At 36.7% G+C, this 20,882-nt stretch overlaps 1 pseudogene; it reads right to left on the reverse strand.

Annotated features, from left to right (window-relative positions):
- Positions 1-6,949: 6,949 nt before the first annotated feature.
- On the reverse strand, positions 6,950-19,362 carry LOC103241199 (protein phosphatase inhibitor 2 pseudogene; annotated as a pseudogene).
- Positions 19,363-20,882: the final 1,520 nt, after the last annotated feature.

Below are 20,882 nucleotides of genomic sequence, written 5' to 3' on the forward strand. Positions count from 1 at the left end.
TTTATGTCTAAAATAAAAACGATAATTCTTACTTTGTAGTGTTCTTTGGGGATTGAACAAATGATGTATATTAAAAGTTTGGTTCATGGTACGTTGTCTTTCAATAAACAGTGTTATTATGGAGATAAATGGTAAATTCCATTCCTCCTAGAGGAGGGGTTATTCCGCCAAGGTCCGTCTGTATTTTCACTAAGCTCTAACTCAAATTTAACATTTCCCTCCATTTTGAATATAGGCAGCAAATTGCATCACATTTGGGAACAGTTTGGGCGTTCCAATTATGGGTTTGTGAAGTATTGCTTATATTTGGATTTACAGAGTATATACAATTCCTATCTCTCTTTGAACTATGGATACTCCATGTTCATGGGTAGGCATATTGTGGGCCTCAGGCCAAATCCAGTCCTCTATCTGTTTTTGTAAAGAAAGTGGTATTAACCCAGTCATCCCTATTTGTTTACTATTGTCTAGGGCTGCTTTGACTGACAAGGGTAAAGTTGAGTAGTTGCCACAAAGCCCTTATGTCCCGTAAGCCTAAAATTTACCATCTCTTCTTTTCAGGAAAAGTTTTCTAACCCCTGAAATGCAAAATGCACCAGTTGCTACGTAGGTCAGATGATTGCTGCTTAATACACAATTCTTTTTCGGGTAGGTGTCGACAGCAAACAAGACATTCAACATCAAGGCTCTATCATGAACCAGCTACTCTGTTAAGTACAGGAAATGCAAAAGTGACCAACAACCCCTAAGGGCTTTCTAGGTGGTAGTGGACATAATAACAAAACAAACAATTGCAATATACAACTGTGATGTAAGTAATCATAGTTGTATCATAAGTACCTGGGACAGCGGTTCCTTCTGAAGTCAAACTTTATGATTGACTTAATTAAACTGTGCTGTTACTAAGCAAGTAGTTCAGGAAATGTACCTTCTATGTTTTTGTCCTCAGAGAATTAACATTTTCTTAAGCAAGCTGAAATTATTAACTCATACTAGCAAGACCCATGGGCCAGTATTCACTCATTCATGCATCGCATGCAACATGGAGTGTAGGTCATGTGAGACCATGGTCTGTAAGGGCAGTGTAGATGGTAGGCAGAGCGCTGAAAAGATCTGGAACAACCTCATGGAAGAGGATTGGGACCAGAGTCAATCCTCATATATCTTGGTTTCTGTATGTCACTATGGAGTTACCACTTTATTGGTCTCAATCAATTTTTTAATGATGGCCTGATTTTGGAGGAAACAGAATTAACACTATATATAACAATATCGACTTTACAAGTAATTTCTTAAGAATTTGTTTCTTTATGACTATATGATTAATTTACTTTGTTATAATCTTTTTCACAGGGAACATCTCCTGACCTTGACTTTAATCTTAAGAGACACTGAGTAACTTATTACATCCTCATCAAAGAACAAAATTTATTGTTTAAGTCTCTGCTCTCCCTGTGCAGATCGTTTATGATTTTATAGATATTTGTCATCTTACCTTTTTTCTTGTGGAAATAAACGAAGACCACTAACAGAAAATAAACAGAGGTGATTTATTCAAAGCTATCTGTTCCAGGGAGTTAGTTACTATTACTTATTTTTTGCAGAAATGCAAAGTCAAGTACAAGTATAAAAGCTTTATAAGGTGATAAAAGAGAAAGCTTCCAGGATTGAAGGTTGTTGGCCTGTTGAAGGCTGTTGACCTGGGGAAGTTGGAGATGACCTAATCAGAAATGAGGCATCCCTTGTGATTGATTTGGGAGCATATGTGGCTTTCTTTTGTTGGCCCTGTGTTAGAAGTAAGAGGACAAAGCAGGGGAGCTGCCAGTCATTGACCAAGTCCTGGCCAACATGAGTTGATTGTGGCAGAGGTTATGATTTGGCTTCCTGGACTGTTAGTTACAGATTGTAGTTCAGAATCGTAATATCATACACAGTCTGACTGTTGTCCCTTTGTTTATTTTAGTCTCTGACTTTCCAATCTGAGTAATTTCAAGTGTCTAGCCCATCCCATCTCCATGACCGTTTCAGTTGTTCTTATTCTGATGATCTTCAGTTTTATTTTTTCTTGAACTTCAGGGGAAAGAGCTGGCCATCTATTACAGGCACATATTTCGTCTACATTTATACATAGCACAGGTGATCAAAATTTTTGTTTTGTTTGTTTTTTCTATATGAAGATGCTGTTTTACCTGTCCTACTGAAACACCATGTTTTGATGGATGTATCGGCTTTTTAATTTAATTTAAAGTTTAGTTTTCCATTTTAACATATAGGGTCTGTAGTGGCTCCCTCTGTTAGTCATGGTTCTCTAGAGGGACAGGACTAATAGGATAGATGTATATGTGAAGGAGAGTTTACTAAGGAGTATTGACTCATGAGATCCCAAGGTGCAGCCCCACAATAGGCCGTCTGCAAGCTGAGGAGCAAGGAAGCCAGTTTAGTTCCCAAAACCTAAAAAGCAGGGAAGCTGGCAGTGCAGCCTTTAGTCTGTGGCTGAAGGCCCGACAGCCCTTGGTAAACCACTGGTGTAGGTCCAAGAGTCCAAAAGCTGAAGAACTAGGAGTCCGATGTTCAAGGGCAGGAAGCATCCAGCATGGGAGAAAGATAGAGGCCAGAAAAGTTAGATAGTCTAATCCTTCCACGTTCCTCTGCCTGCTTTTATCTTAGCCATGCTGGCAGCTGATTAGATGGTGCCCACCCAGATTGAGGGTGGGTCTGCCTCTCCTAGTCCACTGACTCAAATGTTAATCTCTTTTGGCAACACCCTCACAGACACACAAACAGGAACAATACTTTGCATCTTTCAATCGAATCAAGTTAACACTCAATATTAACCATCACACTCCTCATTTTTATTTTGGATTGAGTAGGCAGCTAAAAACCTGTAGTCTAAGTAGAGGTGTTTTTTTTTCTTTGTACACTTATAACTGGTAGAATAATCTTGGGCTATGGCTACTGCTTCCTCAAGGGAGATGTCCCTGCTCCTGACCCTTTTGTCCCCAGGTCATTGTGTGCCTAGGGAAGACATTATTCCTCAGGTTCTGACTGATTGAGGTGGGCATCTCATCCAAGTATGGGGGAGTCTACATGTTTGTAAGTGGTTTATGCCAAGACCTACTGGACCAATCTGAATCTTCTCTTGGAAATTTAAGATGAAAAATATGAAGAGATAGAAGAAGCTGGAATTGGGCTCTGAAACTAATAGGATGCTTCAAGAAAGATCATGAGGTGAAATATGAATCTAAGGAAGGTGAATTTAGGAGGAAACACAAATTATGGCTCGTCAGAAGCCATGATGTAGAGTCAATGTTTGGATAGAAGTAGAAGAAGTCAGAGGGGAGGAAACAGTATAATTAAACTAAAGAAGCAGAAGCACAGAGGAACTGAGACACATAAGGAGTAGAGGAAAACTGAGACTTTTGATGACTTATAATCTTCTAAAGTCTCACCATTTTACATATGTTATACTATAAAAATACATTTATTATCTGACTCCTCAGAATGAAAGAGAATGAAAGATGATGACATAAAGGACTCCATCTGTCTGATTTTCCACTGTATCCCCAATGCCTGGCATATGGCAGATATTAACTAAATTTATGTTAATTAGTATATATTGAATTAATAAATAAGCTTTATAATTTTATGATTCTATACAAGTTATTTGCATTGATTTGGAACTTTACTATTAGCAGATCTCAGTGGCTGGTACAGGCTAAAAGTTTTTATTCTGTAATTTACAAATCATTTTTAAAAATATAGATAAGTTGGAATCCAATTACATGCCTTACTGAGCCCAATATTTAACCTTTTTCATTGACAAAATGTGATTTTATTAACTTTCTTGTCTTTGAGTAATAAGGCAATATATGGACTACCTAGGGGATATACATATTAAGTAGCCTTTCCCAAAACTTTCCTTTTGATAAATTAGTTTAAGTTTTTCTAAGAATAGATTTTTTAGATTGAATATTGAGAATGAAAGGTGTAATTATAAGAGGACTAGACAGAAAGCACTAATAATAACCCAAAGCATGTGATTCTGCATATTAACATAATAATTTCAGAAGCTAAAAAATTAAATTCTACGTTGAGTAAAGTTGAATACGAAAGTACAAATCAGACCATGAATATTGGCAAAATATAACACAACCTTGTTTAAGAAGAAACTCAAATTGTATGTGTCTTTGTGTGTGTGTCTCTGTGTGTGTGTGTGTCTGCACACAAAACTGTAAAATCTGCATTATCTCACCTAAAATATTTTTTAAATTTATCTGTTTTCATATTATTGTATTTTATTACAATATGTGTAGTGTATACTAAGTTAAGGAGAAAAAATGTAAACAAAATGAAAGTCATGAGGAAAATGGCATCTTGCTTCAATCTTCAACTTAAAGTTACTGTTAATTGATTAATACCATTATGTCAAATTTTGTTCATCCTTTCAGAATTTTAGACAAATGAAAAGGGACAAGGTAAGACCAAAGAGTTAAGCACAGAAAGTGATATTGATTAAAGAGTTGAAAGTAAAATCTACCTTGACTAGAACTGAACATTCAGATCCCTCTCTCCAGAGGAAAATTTAATTCCAATCATAATGGTTCCCATTTTGACTAGTTCATACCATGTCAATTAGCCACTTATGACTTGAAAATACCTTTTCTCAGCTGCATTTGACTATCTAAAATCCTACTGAGCATGCTGTTTGGCATGTCTCACTCCTCTGAAATCATCATCTACTTTCTAAACGCCAGAAAATCAGTTTGCTTGTGACTGAAATTTCAAAAAATAGTTTGAGGAAAACACAAAAAGAATCAACTATTTAACGTCTTGTCCTTTCTTCATTGTACAACAGCTACTTCTACCAAAAACAAGGAGTATGTGGATACTTTCTAAGAACTCAAAAATGCGAAAACCAATATCAGAAGTCTGGGTGCATGAATATATGTGCATACATATGTGCAGACTTAATCTCCATAGCCCCCAAAACAGATTTTAACGGGTAATCCCAACGTTCTAATTCAGAAAGGAGAGATAAACAGTTTTGTTTCTAAATCAGTGGTATTACTAGATGAAATGTTTAGTAGAATACTGCACCTAAAATTCAGCAGTACTTTGATCATATCCCATTTAAAAAATCAAAATAATAAGCACATTCTTCTAACAGCAATGAATTCTCCCATTTATTTATTTTGACATACTGATATTTCCATAAACTTGCAAGTGGAAGATAAGCTGTTCAGTAAAAGCCGTCTTTTATATATATATATAGTATACAGAAAATATTTTAAAAGTCTGTTTGTATAACAGATTATTTTGGTACTAACAAAAAATTAAGATACAAAGAATTGGCTAGAATGAAGCCATCACTAAATCAAGATACACAGGGCTTTCCTGCACTTCATTTCAGGAAAAAGAATTCCAAGTAATTCTTACTGTGTTAGAAGAATAAAGTACATTTGTCACAGTATACATTATTGCATTCCCTTAAAGCAGGGACTATTAAAAGTTTTTAAATTAAACAATGTTCAGGCTTACTTCTGTCTGTACATTCTGGAATAATGGTATCACTGGTTACACACAATTCTCTCCTCATGCAAAAAACCCCCCTCCAAAACAACAACAACAAAAACCTCAGTTAGTTGTTTTCTTAAGTGGAAGTAAGTCAAACAAACTAATAACAGCAATTTAATTAGCAAGCTGTAAATTAGGGAGGTATAGAAATTCAGCAGTTAAACTATTTCCTGCCTACAGTACTGCCGTTACTCAATTTATTAGAAGAATTACTAGGCATTGATGGTCAAAATAAGAATTTCAATATTGCAGCAAATGACAGAGGAGTGAGAGTTCCTAATGTTGTTAGAACGTTACTGATCCTTTAAAAGGTAAAGGATTGTGTGCATAAGTGTGGAAAGGAGTAGGAAATAAAAGCAGGAGGTTAAGACAGGTATTTAAAGGGAATGCTGGAATAGCTACATTAGAATATTTATTTCAAAAAAAAACTGCTCTGAAGTCTGCCCAGTGTACCAAAAACATAAAAAACAAAACAAAAACAAAAAACAGAGCCGACATTAGTGCAAGTTTAATCTGACAATTTATTTGTGGCGAATAAAGCTAGTTTGATGAGAAAAAGTTCAGTCCTTTCCTTGCAAACACAAATAAACTCAACAGGAATTTTAAAGGTAGTAGGCCAGAAAATGTGACAGTAACTCTTATAATCCTTTTCAATTAAATAGACAAATGAAGTTGTAGACAAGTGTTAAAATACTATTAAGCCTGAATATTTATCAGTCTATATATCCTGTTGTTCAGTTGGTTTTTGATTAAAAAAACCCAACGCGCTTTATAAGAGCTACCACTACATTTAGAGTGATGAAAATAAATTAGTTCCTCTCCCCCTTAAAGATGCTGTTTAACCTCTAACGCATGAAAAGCTATATACTATCTTATACATATTAGTGAGTGTTTTTACATAAGTAATGCAGTTTTGGACTTATATAGATGTAGTATACAGAAAATATTTTAAAAGTCTGTTTGTATAACAGATTATTTTGGTACTAACAAAAAATTAAGATACAAAGAATTGGCTAGAAATGAAACCAAAAGCAAGACACACAGGGTTTTCCTGCACTTCATTTCAGGAAAAAGAATTCCAAGTAATTCTTACTGTGTTAGAAGAATAAAGTACATTTGTCCCAGTATACATTATTGCATTCCCTTAAAGCAGGGACTTTGATATTACACTGTATTTGTGGTAAAGTACTAGGCACAAGAATATATATCAGTTAGGCATTTTCAGTCTAATCAGTCTCTAAGGTTATCATTTAATTCTTGGCAATATATAATAACTGGTACGCATTTTGGTACCTAAGTCATGAATTGTGGAGAACAAGAAGCAATGCATTATAGTAACAGGGTTTATATGCAACAATTGCAGTGTTGAACAAATCTATGAACTTTGTGATTTGTTTTGCTGTTGGTCACTTGCAGCAGATCCTTAATTTGATTCTTTCGTATTCATGCTTTCTCCATCTGCAGTCTACAACATTTCTTCACCTTCGTCATCATCATGTAGGTCTTTTGAAACTAATTGTCTAGCTAGTTTGATATTGAGTCCTTCATTGTAGTGAAGCTTCCTTTTCATTTCAAATTGTCTTTTTTTCTCACTCTTCGGCTGAGAGGTCCTCCTCTCCACTGCCTGCTTGTTCCCTGAACCCAATACTTTGGTTCCAAACCTTCAGCAGCAGCTAATTTCTTAGCTAAGATATCTGGTACCACGGTTTCAGTGGTTTCTGTATCACTACATGCATCTTCATCATCACCCATTATACCATGGTAAGGAGTGCTTGGTTCATCTATTTTCATTAAACAATAGTCTTTGTCTGCCAGATGATATGTCGCCAGGATGTTCATTTTATCTGACTTCTGACTTTTTTTACTCAGCTCTTCGTCGACACTTCCATGGGGCTGTTCTGACAAGGCCACCATAGAGGAAGTCCTGGATGTCTTGTTCTTCAGGATCCCCTTGATGGGCTGGTGCAAGGCTGCCATTGCCAGGCACATGGGCTGTGGGCTTAGGGTCTGCGAAGAGAAGGGTTGGGCACTAGCAGAGACCTGCAAGCAGCTGTGGAGCCTGCTCAGGGCTAAAGCGGCCACACCTGCACCTGCTGTCTCAGAAACGGCTACCAGAGAGGTTGTCAGGACACAATGACCCTGATGCCAGAGCCAACACTGAACTGTTGGTGGCTCCTCACGTGCCCTTAGCTGCTGGCACTTGACCCTTAACCACCTTCACTTGACCCGTGGCTCACAGGGAGACACTGACCAACAGACTTTAAAGGGTATCATCCTCAGAAAGGATGAGTTAAGTTGTGCTGCAGTAATAAGTAGCCCCAAATCAGCAATTTGCCACATAGTTTCTTTTGTTTGTTTTTTTAATTACACTCTATTTCTCTCATGGCCAGCAGGAGGTTTGTTGCAGTTACTTAGGTATTCAGGCTGCAGAGATTCTGACTTTATATGGCTTTTATGATCTAGGTGCTGCAAAAAAATGTTGCAGTTTGTTTGTTTGCTCTTAGAATTTCTGCCCAAAAGTGATACTTACTATTTCAACTCATGTTTCACCATGAAAGCAAGTTACATGTCCATGCCTAATTTCAAAGGGGAGGGAAAGTAGATCCTACCATGTGCTTAGAAAGAGAAGAAGCAGCAGCTGAATTTTTCTCCAGCTTAATTTAAATTCAGCTTAATTTAATTTTAAATTTTTAAATTTTTTATTTTGTAGAGATAGGGTTTTGTCATGTTACCTAGGATGGTCTTGGCCTCCAGAGCACAAGTGATCTGCCAGCTTCGGTCTCTGAAAGTGCTGGTATTACAGGTGCGAGCTTCCACACCTGACCTCTGAATTTTTCTTAACATCACTGATGACTACCACAAAGGGTAGTTTTTACCTTGGCTATGAATGAAGATCCACAAACAGGGCAGAATGCCTAAGCATAGAAATCCCTGGCAACTTGGTGTTCCCTTTCTGTTGACATACTTCCATTCTTCAGGAAAAAAAAAATTACCCTGTTTGCATTTTGACATGCATGATGTATGATGACATCTAAGGTTGTTCTGCTTATGCCCATCGAGCATTAATTTTTTTAAATGGCTCCTTGATTACATATTGAGTAAAATTCTTTTTCTTTGAATGAGAAAGAAAGAGTGTTGGAAGAAGGCAGGAAAAGAGGCCAAGAGTAACACGAAACAGATGGAAATAATAGAAAAGCAATAACAAAATGGCTAATTTAGACTCAACCTTCTCAATCATTATTTTTTATGTAACTTATATAAACACTGCAATTAACAGGCAGAGCCAAATCTTTGCTGTCTGTAAGAGAAAGCTGAGAAGAGCAGAGATCGGTGCAAAAGGAAACAAATGAATGATGAAGAAAATTAACGAAGTTGAATGTTGATTCAATGAAAACCTACCTTGGCTACCTTGGTGGGCCTAAATTCTGTTTTTTGTCTTTTCAGGCTTATGCTGTTGCCTACAGCTATTACTGGCTTCTCTGCCACTTAGTGGTCACTCACTGACCAGCTTCTCAGACTCTTCCTATGGGCCATGAATCAAAAAATATTTTGAGAAGAAAAGCAATATGCAGATAAATAGGTGCACCTTAAGTACTTCCTTTCTCCTTCAAAATGTGGACAGTCAAGTCTTTAGAATACCTCAGATGCTCTCCAATTTCTTTAAAAGGATTTAAAATAAATTTGGAAGTATTCACAGTGGGAATAATGTCATTCTGCTGCAATCTACTCCATTACAGCCAGAAGATAAAATATCTGTAAATGATTATTGACTAGCACTGATTAATGACCATGGATTTGGCCTTGTTGTGAAAGTATTTTGCATCCTCTAAATACAGGTATGTCTATTGAGTTATTTATAATAGTATTAGTGGTAGTAGTAGTAGTGGTGGTGGTGGTGGTGGTGGTGGTAGTAGTAGTAGTAGTAGTAGTAGTGGTAGCAGTAGCATTTGCAATTTAACTTAATTTTGGATCTGTAATTCATTGCTTAAAATATTTAAGAAATTTAGCTTTACAACTATAGTTTTAAAAATACAGTCATTTTGTATACCAAAAAATGCCTTTCACATCCAGGCAATATAATCAAAGGAAGTAGAAATTGCCAAAACTCTTATAGTGAAAGCTTGAAATAGTTGCTATAATTAATTCATATTTCTATATCTCAGACAGTGACTACCTACCTATTAAAATGTCTGTCTGACTTTCAAGAAGAACTGGATGACTATCAGCAAAATATGATTCAAATGAGAAAAAAAATTAAGCTATACATTTAATCACAGGAAACTTAATATTTTTGAAATGTTTCAAAGTTATGCTTGTAATCCTAAAGCTGCTAAATATATCAAAAACCAAACAAGCATGAATTTTGAAAGGCAGTGTGTCACCACAATGTTAAAAGTCTTTTAGAATAATTGTCTCTGTAAGTAAAAAAATTTTAGCAAAAGGAAAGAATGATAAATTACTATGTGAAACGTATGCTGTTGTTGGTTAGTTAATGAAAAAAAAGCAGCCTACAAGAAATAAAAAAATGCACATTTTTTTTTCTTCAAAAGCCAGCTGTTAAATTGAAAATGCAGCTTCTATTTGATGGTGTCATCAAATCAAGGAAACAATATGTTTCTGTATTAGAGTAAGGAAGTACAGGTTTTTCTCATAGCTTTGATTTTCCAGCATTTTATCTGCAATCATTTTATTCTTAACTCACATACAATTGTTTGGTCTGTCAGTTGGTTGATTGGAGGGGCTCTGTGGCCCCCATCCCAACTCCCTTCTGTGTGCCTTAGCAAGTGATATATCAAAAGGCCTTTTTGGGAGTTAATAACCGACGCTTCTCTTGATTTGCTTCTTTTTGCTGATGTTGTGACCAAATCTTTCAGACATTTGTTTTTATGCTTTTAAATGCAAATTCCAGTCTGTGGGAGAGAACACATTTTGAAAAATTTTGCCCCTTGCTTTGTGATTTGCATATTAGAATGACTCATGGTCTGCATTTCAGATGATTGCTGACCATGATATGCTCTGAACCGTTCCTAATTAAAATGGATGACTTTTACTTCTGGAGTTTTGCTGGGGTTTTCAATATATCCAATTAACTTTTATCTTTGAAGCCAAAATTACAATAAGCAGAACAGTACTCTGGATACTATGTCTGGGCTGTTTGAAAATATTTAGAGATTATTTAGGAAGAGATCATTTGCTTGGTCATGATCTTTCTAGATTTGGCAGAATTTAGAACTTTGCAACAATTTTCAGATTATATACATTCTCTTGAAGTCGTTTTGAGTAAAGATACTTTTCAAGAGTATATTATGGGTCATTAATTAAGCTCCATCAATGAATGTCAGCCTTGAAATCATATTAAAAGTTGATCATTTTTAGGTTGAAATTGTAGCCATTTTTGATTGAAGTTATAGGTTGAGACTATAGTCTAAGGTCACACTGAATACTCATCTACATAAACACTTCATCACCTCCTTTGGGAGAGCAGGCCATCACCCTATCCCTCCCTCATGCATTTTATCATTTTATTTATATGAATATCTAGAAATATTCACAGGCAAATGGCCAAGAAAGTGAGATCCCTAGAACATCAATACTAACATTTCCAACAAAGGAAAAGTCATTCTCATCCTCTCAGAGTGTGTGACTGACTAGAGAGTGTACTTGAAGATAGACGATAACCAGAAAAGTGTTGCAGACTGGGCCTTAGGCACCTCTTTGATGCCACTTCTGCTCTTCTCAGACTCAGGTGTTTGGACACTTGTTCCTGGCTCATTCACTACTAATTGTTCCTAGGGAACCATATAATTTGCCATATAATTCAAAAGAGGTTTTAGAGAAAACGTAGATGCTTTTAATAACTACAGTGCAACCACAGACCTAAACTGGGACTCTGTCCGTAAAGCAAAACCTGTGGCCATCTAAATCTGAGCAACTAACATCCTTCAGCCACCATATCATAGAGACTTCTGTTTGCTCACGTGTAACTGTTATTGGTGCTTCTCTGTTGACTCTGAAGTTTAGTAAGAATAGCAGTCTCAGCTCGGTGCTGTCTTGGTCCGTCAGTGCTGCTATCACAAAATACCTGAGACTGGGTAATCTATAAAGAACAGAAATTTATTTCTCATAGGTCTAGAGGCTGGAAGTCCAAAATCAAGATAATAGCAGGTTTCCTGTCCGCTAAGGGTCTGGTCTCTGCTTCCAAGATGGTGCCTTGAATGCTGAATCCTCACACAGTGAAAGGTGAAAGGGCAAAAGGGCCTAAATAGTTCCCTCCAGCTTCTTAATACAAGCAGAAGTCCATTATTGTGGGTGGGGCTCTTATGGTTTAATTACTTCCCAGAGGCCACACCTTTTAATATTGTTTCATTGGGGGTTAAGTGTGAACATGAATTTTGGACGGAACACAAACATACCATAGCAGAGCCCATGCATGTGCAACTTGGAAGGTGAGAAAATTAACCCCTTTTTGGAGCAAGCCTTTTAGCAATGGGAGTCAGTGGATATTTTTGTTTCTTCTATGAACCGACTATAGTAAAAGCTTCAGAAAGGGCCTCTCAAAAGACAGTAACAAAATATGAACAGTCAGGCTTGCTTGATGTGGAAGTGGTAGCCAGCCAGGAAAGCACTCTTGCATTGTCTCTTCCCATTCCTTTTCTTTCTCAAACTCATGGTGCATGAGATCACACTGCTTAATAAAGCAAAATCACATAGGCTTATGCCTCAGGCTCTGCTCTTTGAGTAACCAGCCTAAGAATATTGAAAACAGTTACTTCTATAAAAACAAATTCGGCACTGTTTTAGATAAATACGTTGAATCCATTTCAGTTGGTGCCTTAGGAAAATAGCTACCAGCTCTTGGGCAATAGGCAGCTGTAAAATTCAGAGGTCAAGGGCATAAGAAAATATGATATAGATATAACAACTAAGGCTCTCAACAACAGAACTCAGTGGCAGCAGACTTGGAAAAGTTCTAACAAAAGTAAAATCTGAGAAAGTGTTTGCTCACCTTGAGGGAAAAATTGGGAAAAAAGAGACATATGAAAATGATGTAACACAGTAAAGCAAATCAAAAGAGGTGTCCCAAATGTAGAACTGCATAGAAATAAAATTTTGCAGGAAGCAGTTGCATGAGGAGGCTGAGGAGCAGAGAATGAATGTGTGCTTTGTGGAAAGCAACACATTTGGAATCCTACACTGGCTTCACTCCTCCTACAAAAATCTCTTGCAGATAGCTGGCTCAAAAACACCCAGTCATATGAATGATATTTTAGAAAAGGGACTAGAACCTTTTATATACAACATCTATACAAAGATGCTACCAGAAGGGGAAGAAAAGAGCAGGAAAGAACACCCGAAGAAGAAGAGAATTCCCCAGAAAATTATTGATATGCGGGAGACCAAAATTACAAAAAATACAATTTTCATTAATTTTAAAGAAATGCCATTTAAAAAAGTATACAATGAGGAAGTGGAACTTGGGGAAGAGATGTAAGAAAGCAAGACAATATTAAACACAGCCTACAGAACTCAGAATAGAAATAAAAACAGCAAACCATCACCAAATCCACACTAAAGAAAATAAATTAAGTAACAGGAATTAGAAACACTCCACCAAAAAAAAAAAAAAAAAAAGAAAAAGAAAGTGTTAAAAAATATTACAGCAACAAAGAGGGAGAGAAAACTAGCCCAAATAACTTTTTATACTTTATTTTTTTAAATGACGCATAATATTTGTACATGTTTAGAGAGTACATGTGATACTTTGTTACCTGCATAGACTATGTCATGATCATGTCAGGGTATTTAAGATTTCCGTCACCTCCAGTACTTGTTATTTCTATGTGTTGGGAACACTTCAAGCCCTCTCTTTTAGCTATTTTGAACAACATGTTTTTGTGAACTATAGTCAATCTACTCCACTCTTGAACACTAAAGCTTCTTCCTTCCATCTAATTGTATGTTTCTACCAGCCTCTCTCTATCCCTCCCCCTGCCACCCACACATCCTTCCCAGTCTTTGGTAAGTGTCATTCTACTCTTTACTTTCATGGGATCAACATTTTTAGCTCCCACATGTGAGTGAGAACATGTGATATTTGTCTTTTTGTGGCTAGCTTATTTCATTTAACATAATGACCTCCAGTTCCATCCGTGTTGCTGCAAATGACATGACTTCATTCTTTTTAATGACTGAATAGTATTCCATTGTGTATATATACTACTTTTTATTATCCATTCATCTGTTGATGGACAGTAGGTTAATTCCATATCTTTGCTATTGTGAATAGTGCTTCAATAAATATGTGAGTACAGGTATCTCTTTTATACACTGATCTCCTTTCCTTTGGATAAATACCCAGTAGCAAGATTACTGAATCATGCAGTAATTCTATTTTCAGTTTTTTTGAAAAACCTCCATATTGTTTTCCATAGTGGTTGTACTAATTTACATTTCCACCAATAAGAATTCTCTTTACATCACCAGCATTTATTATTTCTTGTCATTTTAGTAATAGCTATTCTAACTGGGGTAAGAGGACATCTCCTTGTGGTTTTGATTTGCATTTCCCTGATGATTAGTAATGTTGAGCATATTTTATATACCTATTGTCAATTTGTATGTCTTTTGAGAAATGTCTGTTCATGTCCTTTACCCACTTTGTAACCAGTTGCACGTAATCAGATTATTATTATTTTTTCCTGCTGAGCTTTTTGAGGTCTTTATTAGTCTGTTTTCTTACTGCTATGAAGAAATACCCATGACTGGGTAATTTATAAAACAAAAGAGATTTAATGGACTCACAGTTTCACATGGCTGGGGAGGCCTCACATTAGTGGTGGAAGGTGAAGGAGGAGCAAAAGGATGTCTTATATGGCAGCAAGCAACAGAGCTTGTGCAGGGAAAGTGCTCTTTATAAAACCATATGACTCCTGAGAATTATTCACTATCATGAGAACAGCATGAGAAAAACCTGCCCCCATGATTCAGTTACATCTCACCAGGTCCCTCCCATGACATGTGGGGATTATGAGAGCTACAATTCAAGATGAGATTTGGGTGGGGACACAGCCCAACCACATCAAGTTCCTTGTATATTCTCGATATTGGTTCCTTGTTGGATTAATAGTTTGCGAATTTTCTCTCATTTAGCAGATCATTTCTTCACTCTGTTGATTCTTTCCTTTGCTATGAAGAAGCTTTTTAGTTCACTATAGTCTCATTTATCTATTTTTGTTTTTGTTGACTGTACTTTTAAGGTTATAGAGCTAAAATATTTGCCTAGACCAATGCCCTGAAGTATTCCCCCTAAGTGTTCTTCTAGTGGTTTTAAAGTTTCAGGTCTTGCATTTAAGGTCTTTAATCCATTATAAGTTGATTTGTGTACAATGTGAGAAATAGTAGTCCAATTTCATTCTTCTGCATATGGCTATCCAATTTTCCCAGAACCATTTATGGAAGAGGGTATCCTTTCCCTAACATATGTTCTTGACACCTTTGTCCAAACTCAGTGGGCTATAAATATGTAGATTTATTTCTGGGTTCTCTATTCGGTTCCATTGGTCTAAGTGTCTGTTTTTATACCAATAGCATGATGTTTTAGTTATATATATATGTATGTATTTTATATATATATAAGATTATATACATATATATATAAAATCTTTGTCTGGTTTTAGTATCAGGGTAATTGATCATCACAGAATGAGTAAGGGAGAATTCAATGAATTCTCACATTGAGAAATCAAGGTATAAATTAAGGAGGAAAACCAAAAAATTCTTCAAATAAATAAAAATCAAAATACACTAAAACCAATGAGATACAGCAAAAGCAGTTCTCAGAGTTCCATCAGTTTTTTGGAATAGTTTAAAGAAAATTGGTTTTAGTTCTTCTGTTTATGTTTGGTAGAATTTGGCATTAATGCTATACAGTGCTGGACTTTTCTTTTGGGGGAGACTTTTTTTTAAATTACTGATTTAATTTTGTTACTCATTATTGGTCTGTTTAGGTTTTCTGTTTCTTCCTGATTCAATAGGTAGGTTGTGTGTATCCAGGAATTTATCTATTTCCTCTAGGCTTTCCAGTTTGTTAGTGTATAGTTGTTTATAATAGTCTCTGATGAGCTCTTGTATTTCTGTGATATCAATTCTACTGTCACTTTTTTGTTTCTGATTTTATTTATTTGAGTTTTCTCTCTTTTTCTTGGTTAGTGTGGCTTTCAGTTTGTTGATTTTGGTTACTTTTCAGAAAACCAACTTTTTGTTTTGTTGATGCTTTGTAGTTTTTAAATCTTCATTTTGTTTTTTCTCCTTCCATCTTTATTATTTCTCTCCTTCTACAAATTTTAAGTTTGATTTCTTCTTGCTTTTCTAGTGCCTTTAGGTGCACTGTTAGATTATTTATTAGATCTTTCTGTTTTTTATTGTATGTGAAACTATCCTCTTAGAACTACTCTTACTATTTATCTCACAGGTTTTTATATGGTATATTTTAATTTTCATTGGTTTGAAGAAATTTTTGGATTTCCTCCTTAATTTTTATCTTGACTCAGTGGTCATTCAGGAGCGTAATGTTTAATTTTCATGTATTTGTACAGTTTAAAAAGTTCTTCTTGTTATCGATTTTTAGGCTTATTCCATTGTGATGTGATAAAATAATATATTTTAGATTTTAAAAAAATTTGTTGAGATTAATTTTGTGACATAATATATAGTCTATCTTGGAGAATGTTCCATGTGCTGATGAGAAGAATGTGTATTCTGTAGCTGTTGGATGAAATATTCTACAAATGTCTGTTAGGTCTACTAGATTTAAAGTGAAATTTTAATACAATTGTTTTTTGTTAATTTTTTGTCTAGATGATCTGTCTTATACTGAGAATGGGGTGTTAAAGTCCTTAACTATTATTGTACTAGACTGTATCTCCCCCTTTAGAAATAACATTTGCTTTGCATATCTGGTGCTCTGGTGTTGAGTACATATATGTTTACAATTGTCATATCCTCTTGCCAAATTTATCCCTTTATCTTTTATAATAGCTTTCTTTGTTTCTTTTTATTGTTTTCAATTTAAGTCTGTTTTATCCAATGTAACCATAGCTACTTCTGCTTGTTTTTGGTTTCCATTGTTGTAGAATACTTTTTTCCTTCTTTTCACTTTCAGTCTATATGTGTCTCTACATGTGAGATGAGTTTCTTGTAGACAGCATATAGTTGAGTCATGTCTTTTTTATCCACCAGCCAATCTATATCTTTTAGGTGAAAAGTTTAACTTATTTACATTCAAGGTTATTGTTGACATAGGAGGGCTTGTTTCTGTCATTTTATTAATTGGTTTCTTGTTGTTTTATGTATCGTTTATTTCTTTCTTATTGTTTATCATTGCAGTTTGGCAGTTTTCTGTGGTGGCAATATTTGAGTTCTTTCTTTTCCTCATTTGTGCATTTGCTCTATCAGGTTTTTGTTTTATTTTGTTTGTTTTGTTTTTTTACTTTTATGTGTTTTCGTGATGATAGAGTCCATTTGTTTCCAGATGTAGGACTCCCTTAACCATGTACTATAGGTCCCGTCTAGTGGTAATGAATTTCCTCAGCTTTTTTTTTTTTGTCTAGGAAATACATTTATAAAAGACAACTTTACTGAGTATAGTATCTTTGGCTAATAGTTTTCTTTTTCTTTCAGCACTTACAATATCCCATCTCGTTCTCTCCTGGTCTGGTTTGTGCTGAGAAATATTCTGTTATTCTGATAGAGCTTCCCTGACAAGTGACTAGACATTTTTCTTTTGCTCTTTTTAAGTTCTCTTTTTGTCATTCACTTTTGAGAATTTGACTATAATGTGCCATGGAGAATATCTTTTTATCTATTTTGGAATCTCTTAGTTGCCTATATCTGTTTACATATCTTGTCAGACTTGTGAAGTTTTCAGCTATTATTTTGTGAAACAGGTTTTCTATTTATTTTGTTTTCTTTTTGCCTTTTGAGACACCCAAAATTTGAATATTGAGTTGCTTTACTGTGTCCCATATTTCATGTAGGCTTGATTCTTTTTTCTGACTGGGTTATTTTAAAAGACCTGTATTTAGGTTCTGAAATTATTTATTCTGTTTGAGCTAGTCTATTGTTGATGCTTTTGAATGTATTTCATGTTTCATTCAGTTAGTTCTTTAGTTCCCAAAAATCTGTTTGGTTCTTTTTTTACATTATCTATTTCTTTGGTAAATTTTTCATTTACATACTAAATTGTTTTTCTGATTTCTTTGTATTGCTTTTCTGAATTGTCTTGTATCTCACTGAGCTTATATAATATCATGACTTTGAATTCTTTTTCCAAGATTTAATAAATCTATTTCTCATTGAAACCTATTGCTGGATAATTATTGTATTCCTTTGGAGGTGTCCCATTTCCTTGCTTTTTCATATTTCTTGTGTCCTTATGTTGATATCTGCACATCAGGTATAACAATCTCTTCTTCCAGTTTTTTTAATTTGTTTTTGTAGGGGAGGACTTTTTCCTGAATATGTATCTATGGTGTTGATAGGGTAGGGCACTTTGACTTGATTGCAGATATGTGCAGTAGTGTCATCTACATATGTTTTTTTTTTGGCTGTAAACAGCATCCATGATGTCCGTGATTTCCTTGGTGTCTTGTTGGTACTGAGGAAATTCTTGGTAGAGGCTGTGGTGAAGTTTTGCTGGGTACTGGAACATCAAGGTGGTCTAGACCTCAGGCCCCAGTCGTAGCCCAAGCCTGCCTGTCTTTTGGCCCAAGGGTAGTGTATACTGGAATTGGTGTTAGCAGGTTCAAGTGGGCCAATTATTGGGCTTTCTCAGGTTCCAGAAGTTGTAGTGCTAGGCTGGGCAGGTGGACAGGTCCTCAAGCCCCTGGGCAGTGAACATGATGTGGCCAAGGCTAGGGGTGGGGTGGGGCAGGGAACAATCCTGTAGCTCCAAAGTGGTTCGTCCTGGTTTTGGCATTGGTTATGATGGGCTGTGCTGGCCAGTATGAAGGCCCACAAGTGGCATGTGTGAGTTAATGCCAGCTGGTGTGTTAGTGGCAGGTTGGGTGGGCCCATCCTCACGACCCTGGGAAGATTGTTTAGCACCAGTGGTGGTGGATGGTACAGGGTGATCCCCAGGATCTCAGATGATATGCTTGGGTGCTATGGAGCAAGGGTGAGTAGAGCTGGTCTGGTCAGGCCTGTCCTGAAGAACCCTCATTGATTCATGTGGGACTGGCTGTGGTAGGCAGAGACAGGGTGATCCCCAGGTCCCTGTCAAATGCTTAAATGAGAGCAACAGCATCTGCACTGTGGCCTTGCTGGAGAGGAGAGTGGAGCTGCTTTCAGTGGCAGCAGCTGTAAACAAGCAGCTAGCAGGACACATACTTTGACCCCAGTTAGTGGCTACAAGCATAGCAGCCTTTCCTCGGGGCACTTGTAAATGTGATGTGACCCTGCCAAAAAGGGCTCTTGGGTCATTGTCAGTGACTTTTGCTTTAGACCTTGTGGCCGCAACCAGCAGGAACACCCAGCTGCACTTGGGAGCTGTCACTGGAGCACCAGGGATGTCAAGATGCAGGGGCTTATAGGCCCTAGAGCAGGATGTAGTCTGGCGGGGGCTGGGCTTTCAAAATGGCGCCTTGCTGTAGCTGCCCAGGCCTCAGGGTGTGTAGGACCCAGAGTGAGCTCTGTCTCAGGAGCAATGCCATTGTGCAGTCTCCAGGCAGTCCCATGTGTGAATCTCGGGCCTCACCTGGGACTCTTACGGCTGAAATCATTGGAGTCCATGGTGAGAATGTGGATCACTGATAGTCACTCATTTAACCTTTCTCGTGTTGGAAATCCTTTCCAGGCTCTCAGTCAGCCCCAGCCAAGCAGGCTGCCTCACTTCCTTCTCCTTTTTTGCCTTAAGTATTTCCTATCATTTCTCTGTTGAATTCCAGCAGTCTCTTTTAGCTGATCTGCTCAAAGTGTGATTATCCAACTCAATATTTTGGTTCTTCTTTTTCCCAAATATTTGAACATAGTATTTTGACTATATACTTCAGATTGAAGATAAAAATAGATATGCATATTGAATTTTAGTCACTTTGTTTTTCACAGTCGTATGGGTTAGTAGTTCTGAAACAACTTCTGGGCATTTCAGGATTAAGCAAATAATAAATATATTGAGGCTAATAGGTCTCAGGTTTCTCCCTGTTGGAGAACTGAGTTAACAAGTATGTGGAGAGCGGACATTAAGATGAACACTGTGGTATGAAGTGGAATTGGAGGTTTCTGTATAAATTCATAATTACACACATGCATATGTCATTCATACATTTCCTAGCTTTCCCTCCTGAAGGGGCCTGGGAATATGCCTTGGTACCAATGAGCACCCAGATCTTGGGTTCTAAATCCCACCCTCTAATAAAATGTCTTGGAGAAATGGCTCCTTTAGAGAAAAGGCAGATCCAAAGGTTGTGGCAAGTAAAATACAAGGTGAGTAATAGAATATCCTTTGTACCAGTAAGTAAAAAAGTGATCAAAGAATGTTGAGACGTGCCACAAGGCCCCAGGAGCCAAATTGCAAAGATATTACCACTGGTCAATGTGCAGAACGTGCAGGTTTGTTACATAGGTATATGTGTGCCTTGGTGGTTTGCTGCACCTATTGACTCATCCTTTAAGTTCCCTCCCCCTCACCCCTAGCCCCCAACAGGCACTGGTGTGTGTTGTTCCCCTGTGTCCATGTGTTCTTAATGTTCAACTCTCATTTATGAGGGAGGAAATGCAGTGTTTGGTTTTTTGTTCCTGTATTAGTTTGCTGAGGATGATGGCTCCCAACTCCATCTATGTCCCTGCAAAGGACATGATCTCATTCCTGTTTGTGGCTGCATAGTATTCCATGGTGTATATGTACCACGTTTTCTTTATCCAGTCTATCAATCATAGGCATTTGGGTTGGTTCCACGTCTCTGCTATTGTAAATAGTGCTGCAATAAACATAGATGTGCATGTATCTTTATAGTAGAATGATTTATATTCCCTTGGGTATATACCCAGTAATGGGATTGCTGGGTCTAATGGAATTTCTAGTTCTAGATCCTTGAGAAATTGCCATACTGTTTTTCACAATGGTTGAACTAATTTACATTCCTACCAACAGTGTAAAAGTGTTCCTTTTTCTCTGAAACCTTGCAAGCATCTGTTGTTTCTTTACTTTTTAATAATCACCAGTCTGACTGGCGTGAGATGGTATCTCATTGTGGTTTTTATTTGCCTTTCTCTGATGATCAGTGATGTTGAGCTTTTTTCCATATGTTTGC

This window comes from Chlorocebus sabaeus, chromosome 14 (genome assembly GCF_047675955.1).
Source record: "Chlorocebus sabaeus isolate Y175 chromosome 14, mChlSab1.0.hap1, whole genome shotgun sequence".
NCBI classification, from domain to species: Eukaryota; Metazoa; Chordata; class Mammalia; order Primates; family Cercopithecidae; genus Chlorocebus; species Chlorocebus sabaeus.